The sequence below is a fragment of the Myotis yumanensis genome, unplaced genomic scaffold, assembly GCF_028538775.1.
Source record: "Myotis yumanensis isolate MYYU_CA2020_CCGP unplaced genomic scaffold, mMyoYum1.0.hap1 SCAF_9, whole genome shotgun sequence".
Taxonomy (NCBI): domain Eukaryota; kingdom Metazoa; phylum Chordata; class Mammalia; order Chiroptera; family Vespertilionidae; genus Myotis; species Myotis yumanensis.
In genome coordinates this window covers 15,126,656-15,144,779 of record NW_027223760.1, presented here as the reverse complement: position 1 = coordinate 15,144,779, position 18,124 = coordinate 15,126,656, and the positions used below count along the sequence as shown (strand labels likewise).

The 18,124-nt window shown below is 38.6% G+C and overlaps 1 pseudogene; it reads left to right on the top strand.

Annotated features, from left to right (window-relative positions):
- The window catches only part of LOC139016802 (ras-related protein Rab-21 pseudogene), a 34,133-nt pseudogene extending 17,924 nt beyond the window's left edge, over nt 1-16,209 (top strand).
- Nucleotides 16,210-18,124: the final 1,915 nt, after the last annotated feature.

Genomic DNA, 18,124 nt, shown 5'->3' with positions numbered 1-18,124 from the left:
TATATTGGGTAAAACATTCAAGCTCTGGAAAAAATAAATTTAGAGGAGCAAAGGATTATTAGTAAGAGTGAACCTGATTTAGAAGTGCTTTGTCCAGCAGCTTACATGCAGTGAGATATTAATAGTTTTTTTTAAAAAATTGAAATTTAATGATTTCTATGACAGCTTCTTTTTTCCTAATAATAATAAACATTTATATTTGTGTTTTGCAGGGTATTTTTTTATTTACTCAGAGGAATGACATTTATTTGCATTAAAAATTACCTTCTACTAAGTGTCATAAAATAAATATATAAACTTGGCATGAACAGAAATTAGTGCTCTAGTTTAGTTAAAAACGAAGGCAATTCTTTGAAACTTATTTTTTAAAAAGTCATTGCCAAGTATAGAGAAAAAGGCAGTTAGTTAATGGCTACAACAGTTATCTAGTTCAAAATACCAATTTGTGTGCAAATATATAATTTTGATGTTATGATATTAAATGAGGAGATTTAAAACTCATCAGCTATAATAGAATCATTAACCAATAAGGGGTTACATCAACATTTTTTTTGTAGTTTTTAAGCTGATTATTTGGCTGGCCAGGTGGAGATTTTGCAATAATTGTGTTGGAATATCTCCACTTGATGGGTTATTTTCCCGCTGATTCTGTTAGAAAATGTTATTTCCTAACTAGCATGTCAATATCACCACTGATCATGTTTTCTTTTTAGAATCCTCAAATAGCTCTCTCTTTATTCTGATTGGTTTTCATAGTTGAGTTCAGTGAGAGATAAAAGGTGGTATCGCTTTATCTTATCTGCATCTGGAACACTGGCTTTACATTTTAAATATTTATAGGATTACCTATCTACACTAATAAAAGCCAAAGATGCTAACTGACCATACCTTTGCTATGCCCAAGCCACGCCCACCAGCCAATCAGAGTGACTATATGCAAATTAACCCAACCAAGATGGCAGCTGGCAGCCACGAAGTTGGAGCAAGCAGGAGGTTTGTTTGCCCCGGTGATGGAGGAAGCCAAGCTTCCCACCTGCCCTGGCTGGCTGTGGCTTACCCAAAAGGCAACAAAGTTTCAATTATAGAAGCTAAATAAATCCCAGATACCTGCTTCCAGCCAGCCTCCACTGAGAGCTTGGGTGGCTGGGGGCTGTGGCCAGCCTGCAAATAGCCATCAGACCTTCACCCAGGATGGCCACACCCTCATGGGGTGAGGGTCCCCACTGGGGGCCTTGGCCAGGCACCCCAGCGGCGACCCCCATACTGAAGGGGCTGTGACCAGCCTGCAAACAGCCATCAGCCACTCACCCAGGCTGGCCAGGCACCCCAGCTGGACCCCCACCCTAATCTGGGACACCCTTCAGGGCAAACCAGCCGGCCCCCACACATGCAACAGGCCTCTATCCTATATAATAAAAGGATAATATGCAAATTTACCCTAACAGCAGAGTGACTGGGAATCACTGGTCACTATGACACACACTGACCACCAGGGGGCAGGCGCTCAATGCAGGAGCTAACCTCTGGTGGTCAGTCTGCTCCCACAGGGGGAGATCTGCTCAGCCACAAGCCAGGCTGACGACTGCCAGTACAGTGGTGGTGGTGGGAGCCTCTCCGTTCTACCCAGCAGCACTAAGGATGTCCAACTGCAGCTTAGGACTGCACCCGCTGGCAAGTGGACATCCCCCGAGGGCTCCTGGGCTGCCAGAGGGATGTCTGATTGGCATCTTAGGCCCAATCCCCTGGGGAATGGGCCTAAGCCAGCAGGTGGTCATTCTCCAAGGTGTCCAAGACTGCTAGAGGGCACAGGCCAGGCTGAGGGACCCTCCTGAGTGCACCAATTTTTGTGCACTGGGCCTCTAGTTTATATCCTATCTAATAAAAGAGAAACATGGTAATTAACCATAACTTTGCTACCCTTCTCATTGGCTAATCAGGGCGATATGCAAATTAACTGCCAACCAAGATGGCGGCTGGCAGCCAGGCAGCTGAAGTGAACAGGGAGGCTTGCTTGTTCCAGTGACGGAGGAAGCCAAGGTTCCCTGCCTGCCTTGCCAGCCTCTGAGCTTGCTCTCTAAGAAACATTCTTGCAAATAAAGAAGCTAAACAAAATTCCAGAAACCTGCTTTCAGCTGTAAGAGCTGGAGCGAGCAGGACCGAAACAGTGTTACAATTATAGAACCCAAAAAAACCCAGATCCCTGCTTTCAGCAGCCGAGGCCTCAAGCTGGAGCCAGCCTCAGAGCTAAAGCCAGCTCTCAGCTCCAGTGACAGCTATAGAAGGTAAATAAATCCCAGAAAAAAAAAAAAAAAAAGAAAAAAAGGAGAGGTTGGGAGCTTCAGTCGCCCACCAGCCTGAAAACGGCCCTCAGCCCCTCACCCAGACTGGCCAGGAACCCCAGTGGGGACCCCCACCCTGAAGGGGGTGTGACCAGCGGCAAACAGCCATCATCCCCTCATCCAGGCTGCCCAGGCACCCAAACGGGACCCCCATCCTTATCTGGGACACCCTTCAGGGCAAACCAGCCAGCCCCCACCCGTGCACCAGGCCTCTATCCTATATAGTAAAAGGATAATATGCCTCCCAGAACCCGGATCAGCGGAGCCGCGAGGCCTCCCAAACCCGGTATCAGCAGAGCCGCGAGGCCTCCGAGCACTGGGATCAGCAGAGCCGCGAGGCCTCCTGGCCCCTGGAGCAGCGTGACAGGGGGCAGCACCCAAACCCCCTGTCCGGCCACAACCTCCCTATCTGCCCTGCTCTGTTCGTGACAGGGGAAGGCACCCCAACCCCCTGATTGGCCCTACTCTGTGTCTGACAGGGGAAGGCGCCCCAACCACCCCATGGGCCCCGCAACCTCCCCATCGGCCCTACCCTGAGTGTGACAGCAGTGGTGCCCCAACCCCCTGATCCGCCCTGCTCTGTGTGTGACAGGGGTCGGTGCCCCAACTCCCCTATCGGCCCTACTCTGTGCGTGACAGGGGGGAGCTCCCCAACCCCCTGATCTGCCCTGCTCTGTGCATGACAGGGTATGGAGCCCCAACCCCCCTAATGGGCCCTGCTCTGTGTGTGACAGGGGGCAGCACCCCAACCCCCTGATCGGCCCTGCTCTGTGCGTGACAGGGGGCGGCGCCGCAACCTCCCCATCGACCCTGCCTTTAGTGTGACAGGAGGTGGTGCCCCAACCCCCCAATCGGCCCTACTCTGATCATGACTGGGGGTGGCATCGCAACCTCCTGATCCGCCCTGCTCTGTGAATGACAGGGGGCGGCGCCCCAACTCCCCAATCAGCCCTGCTCTGAGCCCGACCAGGGGCTGCACCTAGGGATTGGGCCTGCCCTCTGCCACCTGAGAGCAGGCCTAAACCAGCAGGTCATTATCTCCCTATGAGTCTGAACTGATAATCATATCCTATGTGATAGCACATGTTACAATATTTAAAATATTTTCTGGTCATTTTTACTTATCGCTATTTATTATATGCCTCCTCATGTGTTTTTAATTTTTTTATTTAATTTTTTTTCCTGGAATAGTTCCTTGAGAGATTACCTTTCCCTTCATGAAGGGAGCATCACCTTATAAGTGCTTCCTTCTTCTTAGATGGTACTTTCCTGAAATTTATTTGGGGCAAAAGGTATATAAACTTTAAAAGTGTGTTTCTTACTCTAACTGCTCCCATAATTGAAGGGTGATGAGGAAAAGGAAAAAAAATTACAGTGAAAATTCACATATTTAAACAAAACTACATAGGTAATTCCCATCAAATGGTGTTGATAATGTAGTTCCTTTCCTAAATTTTATTAAAACATACAGAATCTACCTCACAAGTCGTCTTTTTTGCTTATGAATATAATATATTTATGGTAAAAATGAGAAATAATGTTTAATCTTGGGTTTATATATACTTAAAAAGCCTCATAATTTTGAAAAAATCTTATGTAGTTAGAGAAAAATAGAAATGAAAAACACAACATATAAAAATAAACTCCCTTAAGATTTTGACTTGAACTTTCAATTATTTCCCTTAGCATTCACATGAATATATTTTATGGCATGTTCTTTAGTGTTCAAATTAAGTGTTAAAAGTTCTTTTTAAGGACAAAGAGAGGGAGCGATTATAAGAACCCAGACATAATTGCTGATACAGTGGCAGTCACTTGTATAGGAGAGGTAGCCAGAGGTAGAGGCATGGGACCACTGCCTACCTGAGGCCCCAGGGAACACATTGTGTAAATAAATACCCCAATTCTCCCCTTCTCCTACTTTGCATAGGCTTTACTAAGTAGGAGGAGTTAGCAGGCCAAATAGTTGAGTTGAAGCAAACCATGAAGGTCAGACTCCTGATTCACATAAGAGAGTAGGGAAAGTTGGGGAGGCATAACTAGCACTTTGCCTCATTAACACATAAAAGTCTTTCCATTCTCAACTTAAAACAGTCTCTGCTTTGCATGGGTGAGAATGCCATAGCATAGTGGCTTAACTCTCAATGTGCCTTGTGGTAGGATTTTGGTGCTGTCTGCCTGAGAGCTTTGATTTTGAACAACTTCTCATCTGAGTCTGCTTCCTCTTCTCCCCCAAATAGTGTCCTTTATGTTTAAGAGGTGATAACAAAATTTCATTTTTTTCAGACTTTCTTTGTGTTCTATCTCAATAATGGACTCTATCACCTTATCTGGACAAGGCTGTGTACAGGCAGAAATGAGAGACGGCTTAGCTAGGGTCCCAGCCACTAACATGTTCTGCTGCACCAACTTCAAGAACCAATCTTTTGCCATCTGCTTATTTTCCATATTCTTGGTGCTGAATAAGTTTATTAAGATTATTTTCCTCTATTTAACAGATATATTTAATACTTTTTCCCATTCAACTCCTTGCTTGCACTCCATCTGTACATTTCCCTTATGCATACATTATGTCAAGAAATCAAACTCCCTAAACAATTCAGAAAGTACAGGCTAGCATTGCAAAATTACCTAGAAAAGGCACGTTCATGAAGGGGTGTGTACTTTCCCACACTTCTAAAGCATTTAAACATTTGAGTATTCAAGCATGTAGCCAGCATCCCCATTATTTCACTTTATGATGTTTAAAAACTAAATTTATTATCTCACAAATAAAATGCATCTTATGCGAGTTTCATTTAATCCATCCTGTAAGAGTGGCTCAGCATGATGAAGCAACCAGTGGTCAGCAAACTGCGGCTCACGAGCCACATGCGGCTCTTTGGCCCCTTGAGTGTGGCTCTTCCACAAAATACCACGTGCGGGCGCGCACGTACAGTGTGATTGAAACTTTGTGGATCATGCGCAGAAGTCGGTATTTTGTGGAAGAGCCACACTCAAGGTTTCAAAGAGCCGCATGTGGCTTGCGAGCCACAGTTTGCCAACCACTGGGATAGACTATAAGATGAGTGAGGCAGAACATATTGTTAGAAATCTGCTTGCAGTGGAAAATGTAAATAGTGTGCATATCTCTTTTCATATTCTGTACAGGAATTCTAAGGCTGCCTGTTTCATCATTAGGTGATTTGAACATACTTGAATTTATATCATGCCAGAACATAATACTATACACTAATTATAAGAATTTTCTACATATATAATTTTATATATTTCAAGATTTCTTATTTAAGGAAGATTTTCATATTTATACTTAACTAATTTTTTATTTTAGTTTTACTTCTATCTTTTCCTAGATTTCCAATTTTTGCAATGTGTGTATATGAAATATGTTAATGTGTGAGGGTTCATGAATAATTCTGTATTTTGAATGCCCCAAAAGTATAATGAGTTCTCATAAAATTTATTAGAAATGTTGCCGAACTAGTTTGGCTCAGTGGATAGAGCGTCAGCCTGCGGACTCAAGGGTCCCAGGTTCGATTCCGGTCAAGGGCATGTGCCTTGTTTGCGGGCTCAGTCCCCGGATGTTTCTAACTCTCTGTCCCTCTCCCTTCTTCTCTGTAGAGAATCAATAAAATATACTTTTAAAAAAGAAATGTAACATATTTATACCTCATTCATCACACAGTTTCAACAATGAGTATAAAATTTCTATATAACAAAAAGCTTCCTTTAATGTAAAAATATTATCAAAATATGTAAATTTCTCAAAAACTTTATATATACTATTTACTTACATAATATATTCTGAATACCATAAATATTTTTTCTTTTTTTTATTTCATTACCTCTTTGATTCAGACCACAATAATGTGAATGACAGCTATTATCCCTTAACTAACCATAAGCATTTCATCACACCAATACCTTGCAGTCCCTAAAGTTATCTTTCTATAGCACAAAATTGAATACAAAATTTAAGAAAATACAATTAAAATACAATTGCTAACAATATTTAAAAAACAAAAATTACACACACATAAAATCTAAAACACCTATATATTTCACACATTGCCCAAAGCATAAAGTCCACATTACTGAGTATGATATAAAAGAGCCATTGCAATCTTACCACAACTTGATTTTCCATTAGTCTCTTAATTGTCCATGTCCCAGCTACATGAAACATCTCCATTTTCTAAATGAATGTTGCTATAAAATGATTTTTGAGTTGCTCAATGAAAAAAAGTATATTTCCAATATTTCCTACATGCTATTTTCTCTGCTTAGACTGCCCTCCAATGCCAGTTACTGAAGGGCCTCTACAACTCATTCTTTATGACCTAGTGGTATGTCCACCTTCTGCAAAGTTTCCCTCAACTCCTGCCTCTGGCTCTTTAGCATACTTCCCTGACTATTCACATTATGATTTCTTATTTACAAATCTATTTTCGTGTGAGGTGGCAACAAATCTTTAGCTGCCAATTGTATCTCCCATTTTAGTTTTATAGTTGGACTTGTACTCAGAGAGAAGAGCCATTTTTTAAAAAGAAATTATTGAATTTGAGGTCCCAGGAGAAAGTGAAATTATTCATGGGGTCCATTTCTTGAAGAATACCCAGGTGCAAAGTATGCACATACAATCCAAACTGAGAGAGAATCAAAACAAAGAGCGAGCCTCTTATTCCTTTGATAGTGACTTTAGAGAATAAAGGTGCTTGGTGGACAACTTTTGCTTAGGAATTGCTGAAATGCTAATTTCTAATGTGGAGACTAGGCTGGAGCTTGAAAGTAAAAGCACCCAAGTAACTAAGAGGTTAAACAAGCACTGTGGGGACTAAAGAGAACCACACTGACAGAAATTGGGTTGGCATAGGATCCTCAAACTCTGAGGATGTGTTAAGTTATGGAAAAATGGGCGTCTATTTTGTAAACGTATTTTTTTAAAAATATATTTTATTGATTTTTTACAGAGAGGAAGGGAGAGAGAGAGAGAGAGTTAGAAACATCGATGAGAGAGAAACATCGACCAGCTGCCTCCTACACATCTCCCACTGGGGATGTGCCCGCAACCCAGGTACATGCCCTTGCCCGGAATCGAACCTGGGACCCCTCAGTCCGCAGGCCGACGCTCTATCCACTGAGCCAAACCGGTTTCGGCTGTTTTTATCTATATTGTTTACTTTGGAGTAGTTCTTTGAGTTCCAGATTTTATCAGTTTAACTAAGAGGAACAAAAGGAAGAGTTTTTTGTAACCTAGAACCTCCCAAAGGTGAGATACAATTTAAGGAGACAGAATTGATCAGTATTTTTTCCTACCCTTATATCCTGTTTCAATTCAGGGGGAGTTTGAATTTTATTATTCTTGAAGATTTGGTAATATATTGTGCTAATTCCTCAATAATAGTTCCTCAGAGGTCTATAATACATCAGTTGTGGTTTAATCCTTGTTTGATGGCCCTTTATACATATGTTCTTAATAGAAGTATGTTATAAAATACTAGAGGCCCGGTGCACAAAATTCGTGCAGGGAGGGAGGGCCTCAGCCTAGCCTGCACTCTCTCACAATTTGGAACCACTGACTCCTAATCACTCACCTGCCTGCCTGCCTGATTTTCCTAACTGCTCCCCTGCCAGCCTGATGGCCCTAAGTGCTCTCCCCTGCTAGCCTGATCCCCTAACTGCTCTCCCCTCCTGGCCTGATTCCCCTAACTGCCTATCTGCTCTCCCCTCCTGGCCTGATTCCCCTAACTGCCTATCTGCTCTCCCTTCCTCTCCAAGCCCTTAGGACCCCTGGCACAGGCGTGCTCAGAGATCTCTGCCATGGCTCTGCCCCTGTGCTGATTGGTCGTTACATGACAGTGTCCTGGCCAATTTGCATATTCCTCTATTATTAGTGTAGATAAATAAATGTATCAATGAATACATTTTTATTCCGTACACCTGATATACTCTTCTGCAAAAACACTATTCACAAAACCTAAGGTAGGTGGGACCATGAAAGTCTTCGCCAACATATGAGTACACAAAAGGCTACTATTTGTTTTAAACTATTAGTTTGCATTTTAACTTTTCCTAGATATTGAATGAATCTCCCTCCTTTTAGCTACTGCCAGAGAAAATTATTGTAAAAGAAATTCCCCCACCTTTTATTCATTGTATTTAGAAACCAGGGAAGCAATCTTTTGTAGAAGGAATTAAAATTCTCTGAAAGAAACAGATATAAGAATATCAATTTGCTGTTTTACAAAGCATTTATTTTTTCATTATCTCCAATGTGGTCTGATGAGTTGAGATAGACAGGTCAGTGCCAGTTTAGTTAGCAAAGTCCAACTTTAACAATAGAGCTTAGCATTAAATATTTCATATATGCTTCATTTAGGGAAATTTGTGTTATTAAAAAGAATACATATTAGCATTGATAGTTGATAGTAAACACTGGTCTGCCATTTATATCCCCTCCTACATCATTTCCATAAGTTGATAAATCTGTTTTATTCCCTATATAGTTGTTAATCACATCTGTACTTTTTATGAAATACTGTCCACGAATTTCCAGGAAAGAAGGTTCTTATAAATGACTTAAGTTAAAATGTTAAACTAATGAGTGTTGGCTCCAGTTACATATTAAATAAATATGCTCAAACTGTGTGAGTATGGGTAGGTCTTAATTTTTGTAGGTGATGGTTGATGCCTGCACCTGTCAGACTGTTAGCTGACCTGATAGTCGGAGTTTGGTTCAATTTGCAGGTGTTATTCCTGATTGTACTGCTACAAAAGCCCTCAACTGCCAGTTTGCTTATTGAAGCTGGAGAGGAATTCGTCTGAGAAGAGATTTATCAAGCATCATTTGAAAAGTATTTGTCTATACTCAATGGAGTTTTAGCTTGAGTTTTAGCTTAACATTTTTCTTGCTATTGATAATTTGAAATGTTTATGGCAATTTAGCAGATGCACCTTAAGCTGCCATTTTTTCCAGAATCTGTCAGGTGACTGTGTAAATTTCTTGGTAGTAATAGTTAAAGCCTGTTACTATTGCACAATTACTCATATCTTTACAGAAATCTGGGTGGAACAACTTATTCCAGACATATGCCCAGACTTATTCCAGAATTGAATAGTAATTCAACTCCATCTCTGTGTGCCTGTTACGTGGAAAGGAGCATTTGAACTTATAATTTATTATTTATTTCACTTTCCACTGAGTGTCCACTTATTGGAAAAGGAGCAAAAATAGATTTAGGTGACTAATTATTTTTCTGCTTCATTCAAATGTTGAGAATGCTTAACAATATCATACCCAGCAGAGGGATACGTATTTTTTTTGTTTTTAAGTTTCAATATTTTTACTCTTGAAATGACCTGGTTAAAGGTTGCACATTTCAAACTGCAGCTCATTTTTATAATTTCAGTAACCAAAACAGTGTTTTCAAAATACTGCAGTCAGCTGCTGGCTGGTCTATGCCAACCTAATCTAATTACTTGGGTGGGATGCCTTGTCTTCACTCCATCGCTTTTTCTTTCATGCAAAAGGTAGTGATTTACTACCTTTTGCAATAAGGGGTTGCAAAAGCAGTTGATTAACTTTGATACTCTCTGTTAAAATAGCATTTGGATATGCTTTGTTGAGGATAGTAAAAGTCACTGTTCAAGACAATACCAACTTTATTTCTTAAATTTCTGATCCTCTAGAGCAGATTTTTTGAAAGGCATTAGTTAACTGCTGTTAAACCTGACCTTCGAGAAATTGCTGACAAATATTTCACTTCATTCTTTCATTTCAGGCTTTCTAAATCTTCCAACAAAACACTTATTGGCTTCCTCCATCTGATTTTTATTGTCTTTAATTTTGCTACTCTTAGGAAATTAAAAGAACCTATTCTTTGTTTTATAATTGGTATTGGCACATGACATGCCTGTGTTAATGCAACCAACTTACTAACTCAACAAGAGCTTTGTTAGGACTTTACAAATCTGTGGGGAAATCAGTCAGTGTAGTCATATTCATAGCCTACTATCCATACAGAACATGTGAGAGAGAGAAGAAACCATAAACCCCATGTCAATACTGTTAAACTCAGTCACAGTGTTTTTTGAATAGTAAAACTACAGCAGAGCACTTTCTGGAAATGAATTTGGTTTTAATAGCACATGGCTCTAGGGATCTTTTCATTGTCTGATTTAGAATGCCAGCCCAAGTGTGGGATTTAAGAGTTGAAATAGCTTGGTTATTCATGACATTTTACTTTAGTGCTACTAATGTGGATTATTAAAACATTTGTTTTCCCAGTGGGGTTTTCATTCCTGGTGTTTTGATTGTGATAAGAGCAGTAATCCTTTAACTCTCCCCTTGGGTATAACAAAATTCTTCCAAGAAATGAGACTCAATCATAGATTTCCAATAAACAGGGTAACCTTTAACCACTGCAGAGAGAGCTGACATTGACATTTCTTGCTTCCGCGTGTCTATTAATTTTATGTTTCACCTATGTCTATGTTAGCACATACCGTTTTTGTTTTATTGGCCGGCTCCTCTTCTGTGCTGATTTGTTTTCTATCCTGTGGGCTAAGCTGTTCTCTGCATATTGATAAAAGGAGAGCTTTTTCTGATTGATTTCTATTAAAACAAAATAAGCCAGCTTTCCGTTTCAGCAGTGATTAACAACAAAATGAAGCATACCTATGTTGACTGTAATATCAGAGCAAATGTGCATGCATCCATACACACACGTTGCCTTCTGAAGCACCCTGCAACAAACTGTTCATTTTTAGATCATCAATTCTATCAATAAAACGTTTTAAGAATTTTCTGATTTTTTTTTCTTTGCAGTTAGTAAATTAGAATGACTTCTTCATTCCTGGTGGTAATTTACTAATGACTGACACAGTCTCTCATCTTCAGCAGGGTGTGCAACACAGCTTCACAGTGTCCTGTCCCAGGAACTGGACCCATACTTATAGCTGACTTGAGCAGGCTGATAATTCGATGGCTTTCAAATGGATAATCTTTATTTTTTGTGCAAAACATTTCATTTATTCTTTTTAAATTGAATTTATTGTGGCGCCATTAACTAAGAAAATTGTATCTGTTTCAGGTATATGATCTGCAATACATCGTCTGTATGTTGTGTTGTGTGTTTACCACAAAGGTCAAGTCTTCCCCCATCACAATTTATACCCCCTTTACCCTCTTCTACCTCCCTCCTCTACCCTTCCTCTAAATATTTACTCAATACAGCTTCAAAGAGGTAAGACATATAAAACAATTGTTTTCATGGGCAGTGATACACCTATGATAGGGAGAGAGAGAGAGAGAGAGAGAGAGAGAGAGAGAGACACTTAGGGGCAGAGGGAGATAAAGAGACATTAGTTAGTCTCCTTCCTTTCTCAACCACACACATATTATGTACGTATATATGAGAAAAAAAGCAATAAAAATACAGAAAAGTACATATCTTAGCAACAGCAAGCATACTGATGAAAACTTAACCATATAAAAAATCAGAGGATGAAAAGGAAACAGATGTCAGCTACATAGTCAATCTCACACGGGTAAATAGGGGTATGTATCTGTTTCTTTGACTGTATTATAGGTATATAAAATATAATTTACACACAAAACATCACACACATTAATTATATTAATTAAGTCTTATGGAGCATGACTCATTCATTCATTCATTCATTCTTTATACACTAGTCCATTCAGCATCCGTTATGTACTTTTACTAAATGCCAGATGATATTATAGCTGTTTTTAATCCATGTTAAATGTTATCTCTTTTTAATAAAATAAATTATTTTTCTTGGTACATGAGGTTTACATAAAAGTACTATTATTCAATATCAGCACTTTAAAAAATCAGGAAATACCACAACCATTTTAGTAGTTTCATAAATAGTTTATGCAATGGTAAATGGTAATTAAATAAACTGAAGGAAATCTTTTTTAAATTTTTTAAAAAATATATTTTTATTGATTTCTGAGAGGAAGAGAGAGGGAGAGAGAAATAGAAACATCAATGATGAAAGAGAATTGCTGATTGGCTGCCTCTTCCCGGCCCCTACTGGGGATTGGGCCCCTACTGGGGATTGAGCCCCTACTGGGCATGTCCCCTTGACCAGAATCAAACCCAGGACCCTTCACTCCCAATTCTGACGCTCTAACAGTGATGGCGAAACTATGACACGCGTGTCAGAGGTGACATGTGAACTCATTTTTTTGGTTGATTTTTCTTTGTTAAATGGCATTTACATATATAAAATAAATAACAAAAATATAAGTCTTTGTTTTACTATGGTAGCAAATATCAAAAAATTTCTATATGTGACACAGCACCAGAGTTAAGTTAGGGTTTTTCAAAATGCTGACACGCCGAGCTCAAAAGGTTCGCCATCACTGAGCTAGGACAACTAAAGAAAATATTGAGAAAATATTATATAATGACTTGTTTCATTTCAGATTAATTAACAATGGGGCTTTTATTTTCATCTACTGAAATTACACGTTTCTTATGCAATATCCTAAAAAGAATAGTTGAAGATAAGTAGACACAAGGGTTGTTCTCTTAAAACACTCCTATGTATTTATCTGGATTAATTTTAGTAACTTGTTTCTAATCAGAAATGAGTAATTAATAATGGCAGGAAGAAATCATCTTTCCAATTACTGAGGAGATGAAATGCACTAATTAAATCATATAAATTCTTTAAGCTTCCACTCAAATTTTATTTTACCTTTAAATTTTATCTACTTTCTTTTAAAAATTTGCTATTTCTTCATCTCCACTCCCATAACACAGTGTACTCTTTTATAGCACTTATAGCTCTTTCTCATATACCTATTTTCCTGACATCAAGGACAGAAATTAATCATGTTCTTACAGGTTTTGTAGCTCTAGCTTCCAAATGGCCTTTGCCTCCAGCTTCTGAAATTTCTTCTAACTACCTTCATTTAAGAACTTCCTATTTCTTCCCCTCTACTTCCACAATGCATTGTTCATCTCTCCTTTACAGCATATATAGCTCTTTTTCATATACCTCTCTTTCAGACTTCAAGGACAGAAATTAATCATGTTTTAATGGGCTTTGTAGCTCCAGCTCCTAATTCGTGCATGTAGTAGTGTGGATGTTTTTCTATAAGGGATTGATGATAAAAGACATAACAATGTTAAATAATGTTAGAATGAGACAATTCTTACCTTACATACAAAATACCAATGTGAGTGTGTGGAAGACACACCATTTATATGATATATATGCATACAGAAAAAAAAAAAAAATATATATATATATATATATATACAAACTGTATAAAGGAATCATTGGAAAATACTGTTTCTTGTCTTTGGAATCCCTCAAAGATGTAAAGTGTTTTATTTATTTATTTACTTATTTAGTAATTTTAAAAATTCTTTATTGTTGAAAATATTACATATGTCACCTTTTCTCCCCTTTAGCCCCTCCAGCCCTCCCAGCGCCCTCTATTGTCTGTGTCTGTGGGTTATGAATGTATGCATATAAGGTCTTTGATTGATTACCTCCCACCCACCCACCGCAAACTTCCCTCTGAGATTCGGCTGCCTCCTGCACACCCCTTACTGGGGATCAAACCTGCAATGGGGGCATGTGCCCTGACTGGGAACCGAACCGTGACCTCCTGGTTCATAGGTTGATGCTTAATCACTGAGCCACACCAGCCGGGCTCCATATTCTCTTAATGGCACTAGTAAATCTGCTGCCTGTGCTCCCAGCTAGGGTATAAGTACTAAGGAAGCACAGAATATTTTAACACATATATATAGCTCATATATATTTTAACATATATATCTTTAAGATATTTTAACATATATATAGCATATATACATATATATATATATATATATATATATATATATATATACATATTATACCTTACATAGAATTTTTGAACATTTTGAGGTATTAAGTGCCCATCAGTAGATGAGTGGATTAAAAGATGTGGTACATTTACACAATGGAATACATGCAGCAGTAAAAAAGAAGGATATCTTACCCTTTGAGACAGCATGAAGGGATCTGGAGAGTATTATGATAAATGAAATAAGCCAGACAGAGAAAGACAGGTATCACCTAATCTCACTTATATGTAGAATATAATGAACAAAATAAACTGAGGAATAAAACAGATCTAGAGACACAGAAGCATGGGACAGCTGATGAATTTCAGAGGGAAGGAGAGTGGAGGAGTGGAAGAGGTTAACCAAAGAACATATATGCATAACCCATGGGCACAGACAATAGTGTGGTAGGCCTGGGGGAAGGAGGTGCAAGGTGGAGGGGGTCAATTGCGGGCGGGGCGGGGGGGGGATCTGTAATGCTTTCAACAATAGAGATAAATTTTTAAAAAGAATGTTAATTAAGAAATTTGCCCAAAAGAATGATCACTAGTCTGAACTTAGGTCTTTTAAAATCGATATGCCATAAAACAATTTATAAATATTACTTTAATCCTTCACAAAAACTTAAGAGGTAAATAATATTACTGTCCATAATTTACAAATTAGAAACAGTCTTTTACAGGTAGAATAGTCTAAATAGTATTATCTTTCCAGGCTTAAACCACATACAATATGAGTCTGTATTACTTGTTCAGCCCATATAAACAACTCAGATCATTCGTTGTAGCAACTCAAACATAGTATTAAAATATCAACGGGATATCACATTTTTAACAATACATTTCTCTGAGAAGACCTCAAAGATCAACTGGGTTCCAATTTATAACTCTAAGCAACTGAGTTCTTTGACATGCTATCTAGTGTTTGAAATTGAGTTATTTAGGTTTTGAAGTTACATACCAATATGGTTTCAGGCTAATTCATGTTAAGTCAGTCTTTCTAGAAATAATTAATTGTAGTATTGATTAACTGGTTAGACTATCTCCAGTGTTTAATAATAAAACTATAGCAAAAGCAGTGAGAACAAATTATTTAAATTTCTAGTGTCAATAACTTTGATATATGCATTAGGTTATCTTCCAAAATTTTTCTAGCGACCTGATTCAAACAGCAAACTAATATGATATTGTATGTCAACTGTAATTGAAATGATAAAAAACCTAGAAGAGTTCACCTTTGTCTGGTGCCTGATATGGCTGCTGGGGCTCTTCATTCTCAGACTTTCCCTGGGCCCTTCCAGGCTCTGCCCTAGGAGACAGTGGAGAGGACACCCAGGGTTGGGTTAGGGGGGTTGGGTCAGGGGGGTTAGGTTAGGGGGCCAGTGTGAAGGGGCCTGCACAGGCTGCCACTGTGAAGGCACTACAAGGGCTGCAGGGAGCTCAGAGCGTGGGGAAGACTTCACCGGTGAGTTGAAGGGCGAACACATCACCACTTCGCAGGCATCATTTGAAACAAACAAGTTAAATATTGGTGGGAAAGAGTAAATCTTGCTATAAGGGATACAGCAGATCGAGAGAGATTCCATGCATTGAATCAAATTTCCTACAGAGATTCAAACAAAACTATTTTAGCTTATGATATAACAGACAAAGATTCTTTTCAGAAGGTAAAATACCTAGCCAAAGAATTACAGAAAGTGTTGGAAATGAAATCTGTGCATGTATAGTTGGTCACACAATAGACTTTTGGAAAAGGAGAGACATGTTTCCATTTAGGAAGCAGAATCATATGCGGAATCTGTGGGAGCAAAACATTATCACGCATCAGCCAAACAGAACAAAAGAATTGAGGCACGCTTTCTTGACCTTTGTAAAAGGATGATAGAGACAGCACAGGTGGATGGGAGGGCAAAGGGCAATGGCTCAAGTCAACCAGGAGCTGCCAGGAGAGGGGTACGGATTATTGATGATGGAGGGTACTGTTCTTCTAGATAACTGTTCACACCTAAGAAATGAAACACAAACTGTGGACCATTGCCCTCCACATGAAGACTGCCATATTCCAAGTCAGATTACCAATGGAATCATTAACAGTATTTTAAATTATGTGTACAAAACTGCAGAGACCTTAAGTGCTCAACTTAGTGGAGTGATTTGGCATTTTCTACAACTGTTGACAAAGCAATTACCAATGGCTTTTTCACATATTTTTTTCTTTAATAAGGAATGATATGCATGTAGAAAACAAGTACTTAAAGTCTTCATTTATAATCTTTTAAATCAAATCTTTATTGAATAAGTACATGTTGTAGGAATGGCATACGTTTTTCAGCCCTTTGTATTTTGTGGCAGTTTGAATAGCATCACTTCCAAAGAACAAACTGATTTTGTTTCTGTTTTTCAATTAGCAGATATCCGATATACTATTTTTACAGGGTTTGCACAGGCCTCTGTCTACTACTTTGATATAATCTATATGCATCCTATATGCTGAGCTGGTAAAAGACATTGTAAATGACATATTCGATATTTTATCTGCTTTTACATGTGCAAGGTGCAAAAATATGTACATTAGTCTCATTGATGACTGTAAAGTGACTAGCATTTGGAGATAATGCCTAATCTTTCTAACTCTGACACACAAAGATCATAGCTCCTTCACTTATGTGTTAACTTGAAAGTGGCTTGTTTAAATTTTCACATATAATTTACTTGAACTATTGCTGTTGTCACATGTTTGGCCTCTGAAAGTCCATCTGATGATTGAACTTCAACATTTGCCTTTTGGTGTGTGTTGTTTCCTTTGTGTGTATGTGTGTGTATGAAAGAGAGGATGTCTGCCGATTTTGCTTTAGAATGCTTCTCTTAGGAATAGTTGAGTGGAGCATGCTGAGTTTCACTTCTTCAATGTCTTTAGTTTTCTCTTAGCCTTCATATGAGACGGGTTCACTAGTGTGAGAAGAGAGGAAGAGGTCCTAGATAGTAGCCACTCACCAGGACTCATCATACAGCATATCAGTGTGGTTTATGCCCCGGAGGCAGCACTTTTAGATCCTTTGTGAGTGAGTTGCATTCGTTCAGTGCTTGCCAGAGATGAACACAGAATGTTTCGCTTCATTTTGTAAGAGCTGTTCCGAGTTTCTGTGAAGGGAAACATTTCATGTAATGCAGTTACAACTAACACTGGAAAGATTTATTATAAAATTATATTCTTGTATACTTTGTAAATTAGCCTCTCATCAGATTTTTTTTCATTAAGCATAGGACTGAAATTAAATTTGTTAATTTTAATAGAATCAGGTACTACTAACAGAAGGAACACAAATTATGAAAATTAACATAACTTGTTATTTTAATATATGTGTGTGTGTGTATGTTTCTATTTCTGTTGTAGTTGGAAAACAAGTAAATGTTATGTCTAAGAAAAAATGAAATAAAGTATAATAAAAAACCTAGAAGATTAAGGATCAAAGCACATTTCTATTATGTAGTTTTCAGTATGATATTTTGCCTTATATCTAATTCAAACCAATACTAACCCTTATAGTAAAACATAGGCTGTTATTAATATCTCTAACTGAATGCTGACATTTAATTCATATAATTCAATATTGAGTATTCATATTATCCATAACCACTTCTGATTCATAGAGTAAAATAAAGTCAGAGTTAGTCATCCCTGAATGATGCTGCCGGCAGTATGAGAGAATAACAATGATTAGTTGTGGAGTATCCATGACTGAAAGACACCTGGTCTTTATGATGAATACTGACCTGAGAGATCTGAATTTGCAATTTGTGATGATAGAATATGGTGGACAAAAGAATGACAGGCCTATAGTGTTAGATGTCTGCCCTTTGAAAAACTGGGATTGAAAGTCATTATCCATCCAAGCAATAAAACACTCAT